The 12,626-nt window shown below is 44.6% G+C and overlaps 1 long non-coding RNA gene across 1 annotated transcript in view; it reads right to left on the bottom strand.

Annotated features, from left to right (window-relative positions):
* LOC141580949 (uncharacterized) overlaps positions 1-12,626 on the bottom strand; it is a 138,583-nt gene that overhangs the window by 48,549 nt on the left and 77,408 nt on the right. The window contains exon 3 of the long non-coding RNA XR_012513376.1: positions 8,754-8,887. This is a non-coding gene — a long non-coding RNA (uncharacterized LOC141580949). The remainder of the gene's footprint in view (positions 1-8,753; positions 8,888-12,626) is intronic.

Below are 12,626 nucleotides of genomic sequence, written 5' to 3'. Positions count from 1 at the left end.
ACCAGTTTCAGGGAGGACAATTTTTCCATGGTCTTGTGGCAGGGGGATGTTTTTGGGATGATTCAAGCCCATTACATTTTTTGTGCACTTAATTTCTATTATTATTACATTGTAATATATAATGAAATAATTATGCAACTCGCCATAATATAGAATCAATGAGAACCCTGAGCTTGTTCTGCAACTAGACGGTTCTGTCTGGGGGTGATGGGAGACAGTGATGGATCATCAGGCATGAGATTCTCATAAGGAGCTCGCAACCTAGATCCCTCGCATGCACAGTTCACAATAGGGTTCAAGCTCCTATGCTGCTGATGATCTGACAGGAGGCGGAGCTCAGGCAGTAATGGAGAGCAGCTGAAAACACAGATGAAGCTATCCTGGTCTGCCTACCGTACACCTCCTGCTGTGCCGCCTGGTGTTGGTCTGCTCCCCAGGGGTTGGGGACCCCTGTCTTATGACACTTTATTTCCCTGAGCATCCAATGCTGTACTTGGAACATACAACATACTTAAGCAAGACCTTTTTGATGTGATCTGCTCATACAGGATTCACTTCCAGCTAACATAGACCCTTCCTTCCTTTTAAAGATTCCCAAGGATTTTCATCATGAACCAGGTGTTTGCAACACTTAAAAATATTATAACAGCTATTTTGATTGAACATACTGCAGAGAGTGTGTTCGATGCTATTTTGGAAGAAGCCTATTTCATTATTGAAAAATTCCTATTTTAATTCTGGGATGGCCATTAAAATGGAACCCCCTCTCCATGAGAAAAGGTTATCCTGCATCTTGCAAAGCCTCTGTAGAAACTCAGACCTTATTTCATCTAAAGGTGCCCCATCTGTTCTTCCAGCTTTTATGCCACTAAAAATTTCTACCTTATCAAGTGCTGAAATGTATTTGCATAGCATACTTCCATTGGTGTTACTCTACTCCTTTGGGTATTTATGAGAAACAAATAAAGTTATAGGTGAATACTTGATATTATAGGACATACAGGTTATATTTGGTTTCTTTTTGTTTACCTGAATAATCTAAACTTATTTCCTTATAATGAACATTTATTTTTGTTGAAGAAAAAAATATACAGGTCCTAACAAACCCTTCTCACCACTGCCACCCCAGCCTTCCAAGGACACCAGCACTTTGGCTGGTTGGATGTGTAGGGACCCTCCCTGGCCACAGAGAGGAAGGACATTGTCCCTTCCTTTGCTCTAGGCCTCCTGAGGGTCAGCTGTAACCCAGCAAACTTTCAACTTGGAGATTGAAGGCAAGGGTCCCTCAGGACATGGGTGTCATGAGGATTCCAGGACTGGAGTCGCTGGGAATGAGTCTCTAGGGATGGTCCTTTGGCTGAAAATGCCAGCCATGTTTCCAATGATAGGACAGGATCCTTCGAGCATGATGAGAGATTTACTGTGCACCCTCACAGCTGTCAGGGCTGACAGTAAGATGAGCCAGTCCAGGCAAGATTCTAGATTCTTCTACCATCTTTGTTATGGACACCCAAGGAGACTGGGTACAAACTGATATTTAATTTTTTATTCAAATCTTTTCATTGATAAAATAATAGATTGCTCTGTCTATGGAGTAGCTATTCTTTTATTCCTTTACTTTCGTAATAAACTTGCTTTCACTTTGAAAAAAAGTGAGATAACAACCCATTACCTTGTGGTTCCTTAAATGTCTGAGGAAATTAATGTCAGGATCTCAAGTTACTCTAAGAAGAAATGATGAATTATGATTAGAATTATGGATTCTCAAAGAGCCATGAAGAGACATTGTGTGAGCCTGTGAACTAACTGCCTATAGATAAGAAGAACCAATGAGCAGTTCCTAGTTTTTACTGTGTGTCAGGCACTGCTTTAAGTGCTTCACATGCATTAGGACACTGTGTCCTCAAAACAATCCTCTCAGGTAGGTACTATTATTATCTCTACTCTGCAGCAAGGAAACCAAAGCACAAAAACTTCACCCACAATGCCACCTAGAAAGTGAGAGCCTGGCCAGGGGTGTTGGCTCACACTTGTAATCCCAACACTTTGGGAAGCTGAGGTAGGAGGATTACTTGAGGCAAGGAGTTCAAGACCAGCAGGGGCAACATAGCAAGATCCTGTCTCAAAAAAAAATAAAACAAACTCAGGTGTGGTGGCATGAGCCTGTATTCCCAGCTGCTAAGGAGGCTGAGGCAGGAGGATCCCTTGGAGCCAGCTGCATTGAGCTGTGATCACACCACTGCACTCCAGTCTGGACGACAGCGAGACCCTGCCTCAAAATAAAATCAAATAGGTGTATTAGTCCATTTTCACATTGCTATAAAGAAATACCTGAGACTGGGTAATTTATAAGGACAGGAAGTTTAATTGGCTCATGATTCTGCAGGTTGTACAAGATGCATGGCAGCATCTGTTTCTGGGGAGGCCTCAGGAAACTTACAGTCATGGTGGAAGGCCAAGAGGGAGCTGGCACTTCACATGGCTGGAGCAGGAGGAAGAGAGCATGTGGGGAGGTGCCACACACTTTGAATGACCAGATCTCACAATAACTCAGTCACTCATCATCACGAGAACAATGGGATGGTGCTAACCCATTCGTGAGAACTCCACCCCCATGATCCAATCACCTCCCAGCAGGTGCCACCCACAGCACTGGCGATTACAGTTCAATATGAGATTTGGTGAGAACACAGATCCAAACCATATCAAAAAGAAAAGAAACTGAGATCCAGACAGTCAGCCCTGCTCCTCACCCTACTACAACACTGGCAGGTGGTTATGTGGAACATTCTCACAGGGTCACAGCAAAATATGTTCATGAACTTGCATACATATAGGTATGTTCATATTAACATTGATCATTTTATCTTTTTTTAGTCTGGTTTCTCCTCTGCTACTGATCCTCCACAAGTATAGGGACTGAAATAGCAAGGACAGATCAGGGGAATTAACTGAAGAGGGATTTGTATTGCCCATGGGGGCTGCAGGCTGAAAAGAAGGTAAAGAATGTCCCAGACAGCAAGCAAGCAAGGCAGTGCTTAAGATAGTGCTGGCTTAAAAATAGTAACTCCCCCCAACTTACAATCCGATGTGAATCCAGATAGCCTCTCTTTGGGCTCCCACCAGCCCATGGTCTTGGAGACACAGAGCAAAATCATTTTCTGCAGCCAACTCTCTAACTACATCTGCCTGGAAGGAAACCAGCAGCTCACCTCTTGCCCCAGATATCTGCATCTAGAGGTTCACACAACCTGTGAGACGAGGTGAGATGAGGATCCAATAAGATTTATCCTCTGTCCCTCACCTCCCCTCCAAATATAATCACTGGCAGGCAGGAAAAGTGACACATTGTCGTTTCTCTTTTCCCCTCTCCGTCTTCTAAATTTTGAAGCAAAACATTGTGATGTCTTAGCCAAGACCAGACACTGAAGGAGGAGAGGACACTGACTTGGACTTGGGTGGGAAACCAGAGAGGAAACAATTGCAAGACTTGATGGGGGTTTGCCTTTGGTGTCTTTTTATCAATATTAACTAAATTTTGTTTCTACTGTAAGGAGAAAAAGTGAGTGTATTGAGACAACCTGGAGTATACCTGGATCAGTCACTTCATTTTAGAGATGAGGCAGGAAAAGGAAACCTGCCCCAGATCGCACAATTCCCAACTCCCGCTCCTCTCCTGAAACATTTGCCTTTACAAGAAGCTTCCAGAAGGGAGGGTATCATTCTTGGCAAGACTCAAACCTTCTTTAAAGCAGTTGTTATCCATAGCCAAGGTACGCTTGGTTATATCTGGGCAGCTAACTCACTTCTGGACTCAGCTCCCGCCTCCCCACCAATCAACTGCACATCCTTGTAATTTTTTGTAAAAAAAAAAAAAAAAAGTGTCCTATTTATTATATTTGTCCACAGCCTAAGCATTTCACACGTGTAAAACTGCTACTGTATTCGCTACCTCCTCTAATTTGTTTTTTCTTATATTTTTGAAATCCCATTAATTGCTGTTGTTTGTTTGTCTTGCTTTGTTTTTATGTTTCAACTTCTAGTTTAGATTCAGTGGGTATACATGCAGATTTGTTGCCTCGGAGTACTGTGTGAGGCTGCAGTTTGGAGTATGGACCCCGTCACCCTGGTACTGAGCACAGTACCCGTGAGGTAGTTTCGTAACGCACTCCCTGCTCCCTACACCCTCTGGTAGTCCCATCTATTGTCCTGATAGTTATGTCCACATATGCTCAGTGCTTAGCTCTTACCTTTAAGTGAGAACATGCGGTATTCAATTTTCTGTTCCTGCGTTAATTTGCATAGGATGATGGCCACCAACTCTACCCACGTTGCTGCAAAGGACATGATTTCATTCCTTGCATTTCTTTAAAAGGGATGGTCTACGGTTCTGAGGTGCATCCTCCTTACAAATCCAGCTTCCAGCCTCCTTGAATCTGGAGCCTCCCTTGACCTCTATGACAAGTCTGGTTGGACAAGTCTAAATGCTCTTTTTGAAGTCCATGATACTTCAGCCTCCCCTTTTCACAGCCAGTGGCCTCTCTGGCCACTCTTCCCCTGGGGTTGCTCCTCCCTGCCAGCCCGGATATGGGCAGAGAATCCCATGACCTCAGCAGTAAACCTTAGGCAGAAGACCCTTTTACTTTAGCTCAAGCCCTGGTCTCTCTTCTTTGCTCTAAACTATATTTCTACATTCATACCCCTTCACCAGCCCCTCCTCAAACCCAACAGTACAGATGAGTGGGGGCCTCCCCACCCTGACAGTCCTTCCTTGCCTGCACATCTCAACCCTGCCTGACCTAGAAACCTTCCACTCACCATCACTCGTTCCTCTACCCTAACCCCCAGCACCAAGTTCTTCCTGTAGGTCCTATACTTGCCATGCTTCTCAGTGCATCACATTCTCTCTATTCTTAAGCTGCCACAATCTTATCTCTGGCAGCACGGCCATAATCTCCCAACATCCAGATATCTTCCCCCTTAACTCATTCTGCATCCTACTCTCAGAGTTGTCTTCCTAAAGCCTGGATATGATCTTGCATTCTATGGCTCAGTAACCATTGATGGCGCCATGTTAGTTATCAAAGTCATTCCAAATTCCTGAGCCTCACATTGCAGATTCTTACATGTCCTTAACCCATTCTTGTAAGTTTCCAGAACACTCCCCATGTGCCATGCCGGGCACTGTGCCAGGCACTTTTGCATTATGACGTGTGCTAAGCACTGCAACTTTGAAGTCATCAGTGGAAATGGTGACAGATATGGGTGTGCTCTAATATTTTCAACCTCCAGCAAAATGAACTGAGGGATGTGATTTTTTTTTAAAGTTCTGTGTTTAAAAGAAATATTCATTGATAAGGAAACACCAACTTATTAGAGAAATTATTAATAACCAACATTTTTGAGCACTTACAGTGTACCAGTCGGTGGATTAAGCATTTACATGCATTGGCTTACTTAAATGTCACAAGAAACTCTGAGTCATTATTATGGCTCATTTACAAAAGCCAAAACTGAAGATTGATGAGGTTTAGTGACTTGCCTGATATCAGAGACCAGGAAGCAGTGAAGCTCACCAGGAACCCAGGTGTGTCTGATTTCCAGGTCCTTGCATTTCGCCTTTCTACTCTGCTGCCTTGGTAACAACAGCTTGCAGGAGGTGTCAGAAAGTGCATACCTACCTCTCCCTCCCCCAACCCCATCCAGCTTATGACTTCATTCTCCTGGTTGGACAACAGCATGGGATCTAGAAAGCACATACCTTAAGTATAATGTGAGAGATTCTTATTTAAAATTCCACATTTGGGGCTGGGCATAGTGGCTCACACCTGTAATCCTAGCATTTTTGGAGTTCAAGGCGGGTGGATCACCTGAGTTCAGGAGTTCCAGGCCAGCCCGACTAATATGGTGAAACCCCATCTCTACTAAAAAATACAAAAATTAGCCGGGCCTGGTGGCACATGCCTGTAATCCCAGCTGCTTGGGAGGCTGAGGCAGGAGAACTGCTTGAACCCGAGAGGCAGAGGTTGCAGTGAGCTGAGATTGCGCCACTGAACTCCAAACTGAGCAACAGAGTGAGACTTCATCTCAAAAATAAATAAATAAATAAAATTCCAAATTTTAAGTGGGGGAAATGAGGAGATACTGATCAACAGATACAAACTTTCAGTTATAAGAGGAATACATTCTGAGATCTAAGGTACAGCACGGTGACTACAGTTCATAATAATGCACTGTATGCTTGAAATTGGCTAAGAGATTAGATCTTAAGTGTTCTCACTGCAAAAAAATTTTAAAGGGTAGCTGAGATTAATGTTAATTAACTTGATTACAGTAATAATTCCACTATACATATATATCTCAAATCACTACACTGTACATATTAGATACATACCATCTTTATTTGTCAATTATACCTCAAGAAAGCTAGAAAAAAATTCCAAATTTTCTTTTGATAGTATTAAAGGAATAATGTAAGGCATTATAATTCTCATGACAAGGCAATGTCAGCATCCAGCGTTTTGATGTATTTTGGCTGGGATTCAAATCTCATCTGAAGTAATGGTAATTGCCTCTGTTGGAACGTCCCATCCCAGATCATGAAGCACTTTCCCACACTCTCTCCCTGAATTCTCACCAAGACTCTGAAAGGTACTACTAGCCTCATCATTAAAAATAAATAAACTTATTAAAAATAAACTGAGGTCATAAAGTTGAAGAGACTTGCCTAAGGTCACATCACTTGTAACTGGTCAATTTTTTAACTGCTCCATGTTGCCTCTTAACAACACCACTTCTTGGATACAAGTTACTCTCAGACAGATCTCGTTTTACAGAGCTTTTCACAGCATGGGTAACAGTTACTGGACTAGAACCACATAAAATGCACAGGATCATTCATCACAGAGGATTCACTGAATCCCAAAGTCTTCCCAGGATATAAAATAGCTCTGCAGAGGCACTTCAGCCTGAAAGGATTTGCTATAATGTGATTTCACCTGAATGTTTAGCCACGGCTGCAAATTCTGCTTCAAAGAAAGGGCCTCTCTTTACAAGTGACTGTTGTGGCTGTTTCTCTGCAGCTGGCATTCCAGAGCAAACCAGGGATTAGAGGAGTTTCTCTTTGGACTTAGAGATTAAAAAAAAAAAAAAAAAAGGCAGGCTAGGGACCCACACAGTCTACACTCCCTTCCCAGCTGGTGATGCCTCTTCTAATTCTGATTCAATGTGCCCACCTGGTTGTCATTACACAGGGCCAGACTCACAGCCTGAGAGGACAGACCAGACTTCCCCAAAACTAAAACCACCCTGGGGCTACTGCCGTCTTCATTTGATGAGGACAAACCACAGACCCCATCAGGAAAGCTGGGGAGGGGACGGAGAAGGAGACTAGCAGAGCCTCTGATCATACTCTGGGTGCCCTTGGGCCACTTACACACACCCTGTCCATCAAAACTGCTCACCCCAAGAAAATGATCAATGACAAGCAGCTGGTGGTCAGGCCCTGCAACAGCAAAATGATTCCAGGTGCAAAAGAGTGATGTCTATGCATGCAGGGTCAACTCACAGCACTCACAGGGTGAGGCACAGGATGGAGGTGCAAAGGATTCCCCACCAACACACACACACACACACACACACACACACTCCCTCTCCTGATGTCATGGTTACCCAGGCAACCCAACATGAGTCATCATATCTCAAGGTGGATTAGCAGAGCAGGAAAAGGCTTTTGTTTGTTTGTTCAGAGCTCTTCCCCTTCTTTCCTCTTAATAGCTCTGTCTGATGTTGATAATAGCCAAGTAACTTTCATACCCTCAGAAATCCTAAAATTTGTGTGTTTAGATCGTTTAATCTTAGAAAGCAATCAGCTTTTACTTCATATTAGGTTGAGGTGGGAATCCAGGGCTTAGCGATAATGCTGCAATTGGCAGAAATCTGAAATGATTTCTAGAACCATGAGGGTAGTGAGTTAGCAGTCATATTCCCTCTGTGCTGAGGCCCACCCCTGAGAGGTGCCTGGCCTTCTCGGAGGAGCTGGCTCTCCTAGCCCCACTCCCCTGTCATCTGAGCAAGCAGGCACAGACAAGGCCCTGGGGAGCGGCGTGCCTGCAGACTTTCTATTTTGAGCTCTGCAAGTGCTTCACAGCTCATTGGTTGTGCGTGCCAAACAGGAAGGTCCTCCCGGAAGGGCCGCATGCTGGAGGACTTCACCAAGAGCAGAAATAAATCAGCAGAGAAAAAGAGATGACCCGTCACGGGGACAAAGCACAATATCACAAAATAAGGCCATTCCCCTGTCCTGAGATTAGATCAAACACTCTCCTTGGAGATGCTGCCTGGATCTCTCATGGATGCCTTGAGGGGCATCCCATAACTAATTTTGAGATGGGCCTTTTTCAACTGGAAAAGCCAGGCAGTAATTACTGAATCTGTCTTGTATCAGAAGCCTTATACGCAGAAGGCAGGACCACAGGATCAAATCACTTCCTAGTAATTAATTAGTAGGCAAAAACACGTGCTTTGAGCTCAGTGAAGGAAGAAAGATGGTTTCTTGGTTGCCAGTAAAACCAACTTAGGCCTCTCTCCTCTTTTAGCTCAAGGTGCCCCTGGTTCTTCACCTCTGTTTCAATAAGGAAGCTTGAGTTACGTTTTGTTAAAGTAGAATTACTTGACCTGGTAAAGTTCAGCGGAAGGCAACTGTTATTCATTGTTTGCACAAAAGAAGCACAAACAATTCCATGTCAACTCACCTGTCCCCACCTACAATGCAAACAGCAGCTGACAAGACTTTTCACGGTAGACTGTTATGAAAAGGCTAACATGGACCAGGAAAAGGACTTCTTGAGCAGAGTGACTCCTGGTATGGAATCTGTGGTCACCAGAGCTGTTAAAAAAAAAAAAAAAAGTTTTGGGGAGAGGAAACAAAGTTTTCAAAGAAAATTTTTAAAACAGTATTTACTTTCATAATCTTTTCTTTTTAACATCCAAAGAGGCCAGCAAATATTCCACTGGGCCCATATGGAGCTGGGCTATGTCCCGGGGTGCATGGCCATTCCTTTCCTGTTGCCTTCATCTCAATAAGTAGAGAAGGCAAAAGTTTGCTCACATCAATGACCATGAGATCTGTGGCTGTTTCTCCGCAGCTGGCATTCCAGAGCAAACCAGGGATTAGAGGAGTTTCTCTTTGGACTTAGAAGTCTACACCCTCTTCCCCTCACTTCTTGCCAGGCCAGCGTGGTGGGCTCGTAGTGTTTTATGCAATCCAGGCCAGCGTGGTGGGCTCGTAGTGTTTCCCGTTGGCTTTCCTGTCTCGTTCTCAGGGAGAAGGGGTTGCAGACATAATGGACATTGGCGAAGACTCTGCACACCCCCTGGACTGTTCTGTGGAGTTAGACCCAAGACATGCTAACAGGCCTGGCTTTCGCTCACAGGGAGCTCACAGAATTTAGAAGATTTTTGAAGCAGATTTTTAGAAATCATCCTTTCCTCCTCATTTTAGATGAGAAAAATGAGCCCCTAGAGAGGTGACATGACTCGTTGAAGATCACACGACGTCCTAAGTGGCAGAGGCTAGAAGTTGAGCTTTCTGCTTTCAAACCCAGAGTGATTAGCACTAGAACTCAGTGGAGGTTACAGAGGGAAGGCTCCATCACACCCCCTCCTGATACATTCACTGTTTTTTGTACCTAATTATTATTATTAACAAAAACAAAAGCAGCAACAAAGATATTTCTGGGGATAGGGAAGAAATGCTTTAAAACTGCCAAACCTTGAGCATAAATTATTTGCCTTCTCTGTCAACTCCATGAATGGAGGCCTTGCATGGTGAGAAGGCCCAGTGTTTGGGGGTAGAAGTGAGTCCCTTTCGGAGTTGAAAGAGAAAGGGCAAAGAACCACAAAGCTGGCACCCAATTTTGGGTGAAGAGAGTCATGGAAACCTTCCAGAACTCATGGCTGGATTGCATTCTCAGATCCAGCTACTCATCAGCAAGGAGATTTAGTGATCAGCCTCCTTCACCTCCAGTCAGCCCATATGACCTTGACTAATTCCCCAGAAGGGTGAGCTGCAAAGTCTCTGGTTGCTGAAATGCTCACACCCTCATGGAGGGAGACTGGATGACCTCAGCCTTTTGAAATTACCTGCTGCAGCTCTTGGCTCAATTCTGTTCCAGGCGTTAGAGTCAGGCTCAACTGGGCTCAAAATCTGACTCAGACACTTACCAAATATGTGTGTGACCTTGGACAAATTAATTTTCTGAAAATCCCAATTTCCTCATCAATGAAATGTGAATTCAAATAGGAAGATATTTAAAGAGTTGGGTGGATTAAAGATTAACATTTAATTTAAAAACACACACACAAACAGAATTAACACTTAAAAAGCACTTATTGTATGCCAGGCTGTACTTTGGTTCTGTCCTTCCATTAACCCTAAGGAGTCAGTGCTATTGTAACCTCCATTCTACAGATGAGGAAACAGACACACAGAGATTAAGGAATTGGTCGAATGTCCAGCAACATCCTGAGACCCTGGCAAACTCGAGGGACTTGGCGGGGGCTGCTGTGCTCCATGCTTTAGGCCCTCTCATCCCTGAGGGGCAATGGGACCCTTGGGGGCCTTGGTCTTCATGTGTCTCTAATACTCTATTTACTCCACTTCACCAGGGTGACCAGCTACCCAAGGAGCTTAAAGACCCACACCTATGGGGTTGTACCAGAGTCCTGAGTTGGGCTCAGACCCAAGAGGGTGTCCCACCAAGTAGGTCATGCCTGGTGGATGACAGAATATCCTTTCATGGGATTGTGTGAGGCACTAGAATGGTGCTGACACCATGATTTTAAGATAGCTCAAATTTCTGTATAGACATGAGGCCCTGTAAAAATATTTTCCCAGGTCCACATACCCTAGGGCACCCCCCACAAGGTCCCCCTTACAAGAAACCGCAATCTGGGACTGGAACTGTGCTCTCCATGTGCAGAAAGTTCTCCCGGCAAGCACACGAATGCAGTGAAGTTATTATTGGATTTTAAATGCCTTGGGGAGTTTGGGCTAAAAGAAATCCCATAGTAAAGCAAGTTTGTAATACAAACTATGATTTGGCCTGTTTTTAAGTCTCAATTCCAGTTTTGCAAAAGCAAGCCCATTTGTCAGTGGTGAGGGATGAGAGCTGCTGGTTGGGGCTGACTGCTTCACAGCCCATCTGGCTTTGCAGAGAGCAGAAAGGCAGATGTTCTACAATAAAGAATGTGGCTGGTCTTTGCCTAGGTTCCTGGGTGGGGACTTCTAAACCCTGGAAATGTTCTGAGTGATAGGAGGGTCTTTGGTACTCATGGTGGACCCCTGAGACCATGTCCAAGTTCATTCTGATGAGGTGAGGTGACTATGACCTTGACAGTTTCAGGATGGGGGCTATCCAGGCCAGAAACACCAATTATATGCTTAGAGGGTTTGGGGGATCAGGGAAGGCTGCAGATGAGATCAATCATGTGGCCTATATTTCAATCATCTGTGGGTGACTTGGAAACCCCAGGACTTGTGGCTGGGGTCTAAAGGGTTGGGAGTTTTTTGGGTGACTGGGCTCTCAACCAGGAAAGTTTGAACCAACTCTGGTAGCTGGCATCAGAATTGCAGTGTAGCAGGCAATAGAAAGCCCTGCCTTGTGAAGCTGGGCCCCAGCAGGGAAGGGGTAAAAAGGGCAATGGAACAGCCTGCCTTCATGTTGTGTGTTTCACGACCCTCTCTCTCCATCTGTACCTTCCCAAGCCTTGTCCTTTATCCTCCACCTAACGCCTCTCCCCTGCCACAGCTGAGAGGCCATGTCTGAACACACACTGTCCTCTTAAAAACCTTCAAGTGTTTTCCTTACTTATAATCCTGTTATTAACTGCTGACATATGGAGAAGAGAAATTAGGAAGATTAACTTGATCACCATGATATATTCCATACCTGCATTTAGACTGTCTTCTAAGGACCTCAAATAGTTGACACATGTGTCCTCAAGACATTTGAAGCAGAATGAACTCTTTTTCTCGTGAGGTTGGATCACGTATGACTCTGTCTACTCGACCTTTTTGGTCATTAGAGGCACAGGACAAAGTATAAATAGCATCAAAGTGGAGATAAACACCCTGAGTCTCGGTCATCTCAGGGTCTGTGTTCCCCAAGAAGGACGGGGCAGGCAGGGCGGGGCCAGGCTGGTTGTCAGTCCCCATCTAATTGCCCAGGGTGCAAAACAGACCTTCAAGCCCAGTGGAGAAATGAATAGAGTGTGAAGTTGGAATTGGAGGAGAAACCCAATCAAACAGGCTGAAGGAAGACTCTGATCTGATGGGCACACCACCAGGGCCCCCACTTGGTGCCCAGGGCAGCACATGATGTCAGATCTTACCACTCTGGGCTTCTTGCATATGGCCCAGCAGTGTTCTTATTGTCTGGGAGGGCAGGGACAGGGTGGAGAGGGGCTTTAGCATATCCTACTTGGAGAGCCTGTGGCTGACCGAGTTTCACAAGAAGGGCCTCATGCTGGACTCTGCAGCTCACAAATCATCTTTGTCAATTATGAGACCATGTGAGGTGCTAACAACCTGACACCCCAAACTTACCTGTTTCTTTAAATTTTTA

Source organism: Saimiri boliviensis, chromosome 13 (genome assembly GCF_048565385.1).
Source record: "Saimiri boliviensis isolate mSaiBol1 chromosome 13, mSaiBol1.pri, whole genome shotgun sequence".
NCBI lineage: Eukaryota > Metazoa > Chordata > Mammalia > Primates > Cebidae > Saimiri > Saimiri boliviensis.
The sequence above is the reverse complement of the archived record's forward strand: the minus strand, read 5'-3'. Positions and strand labels throughout refer to the sequence as shown.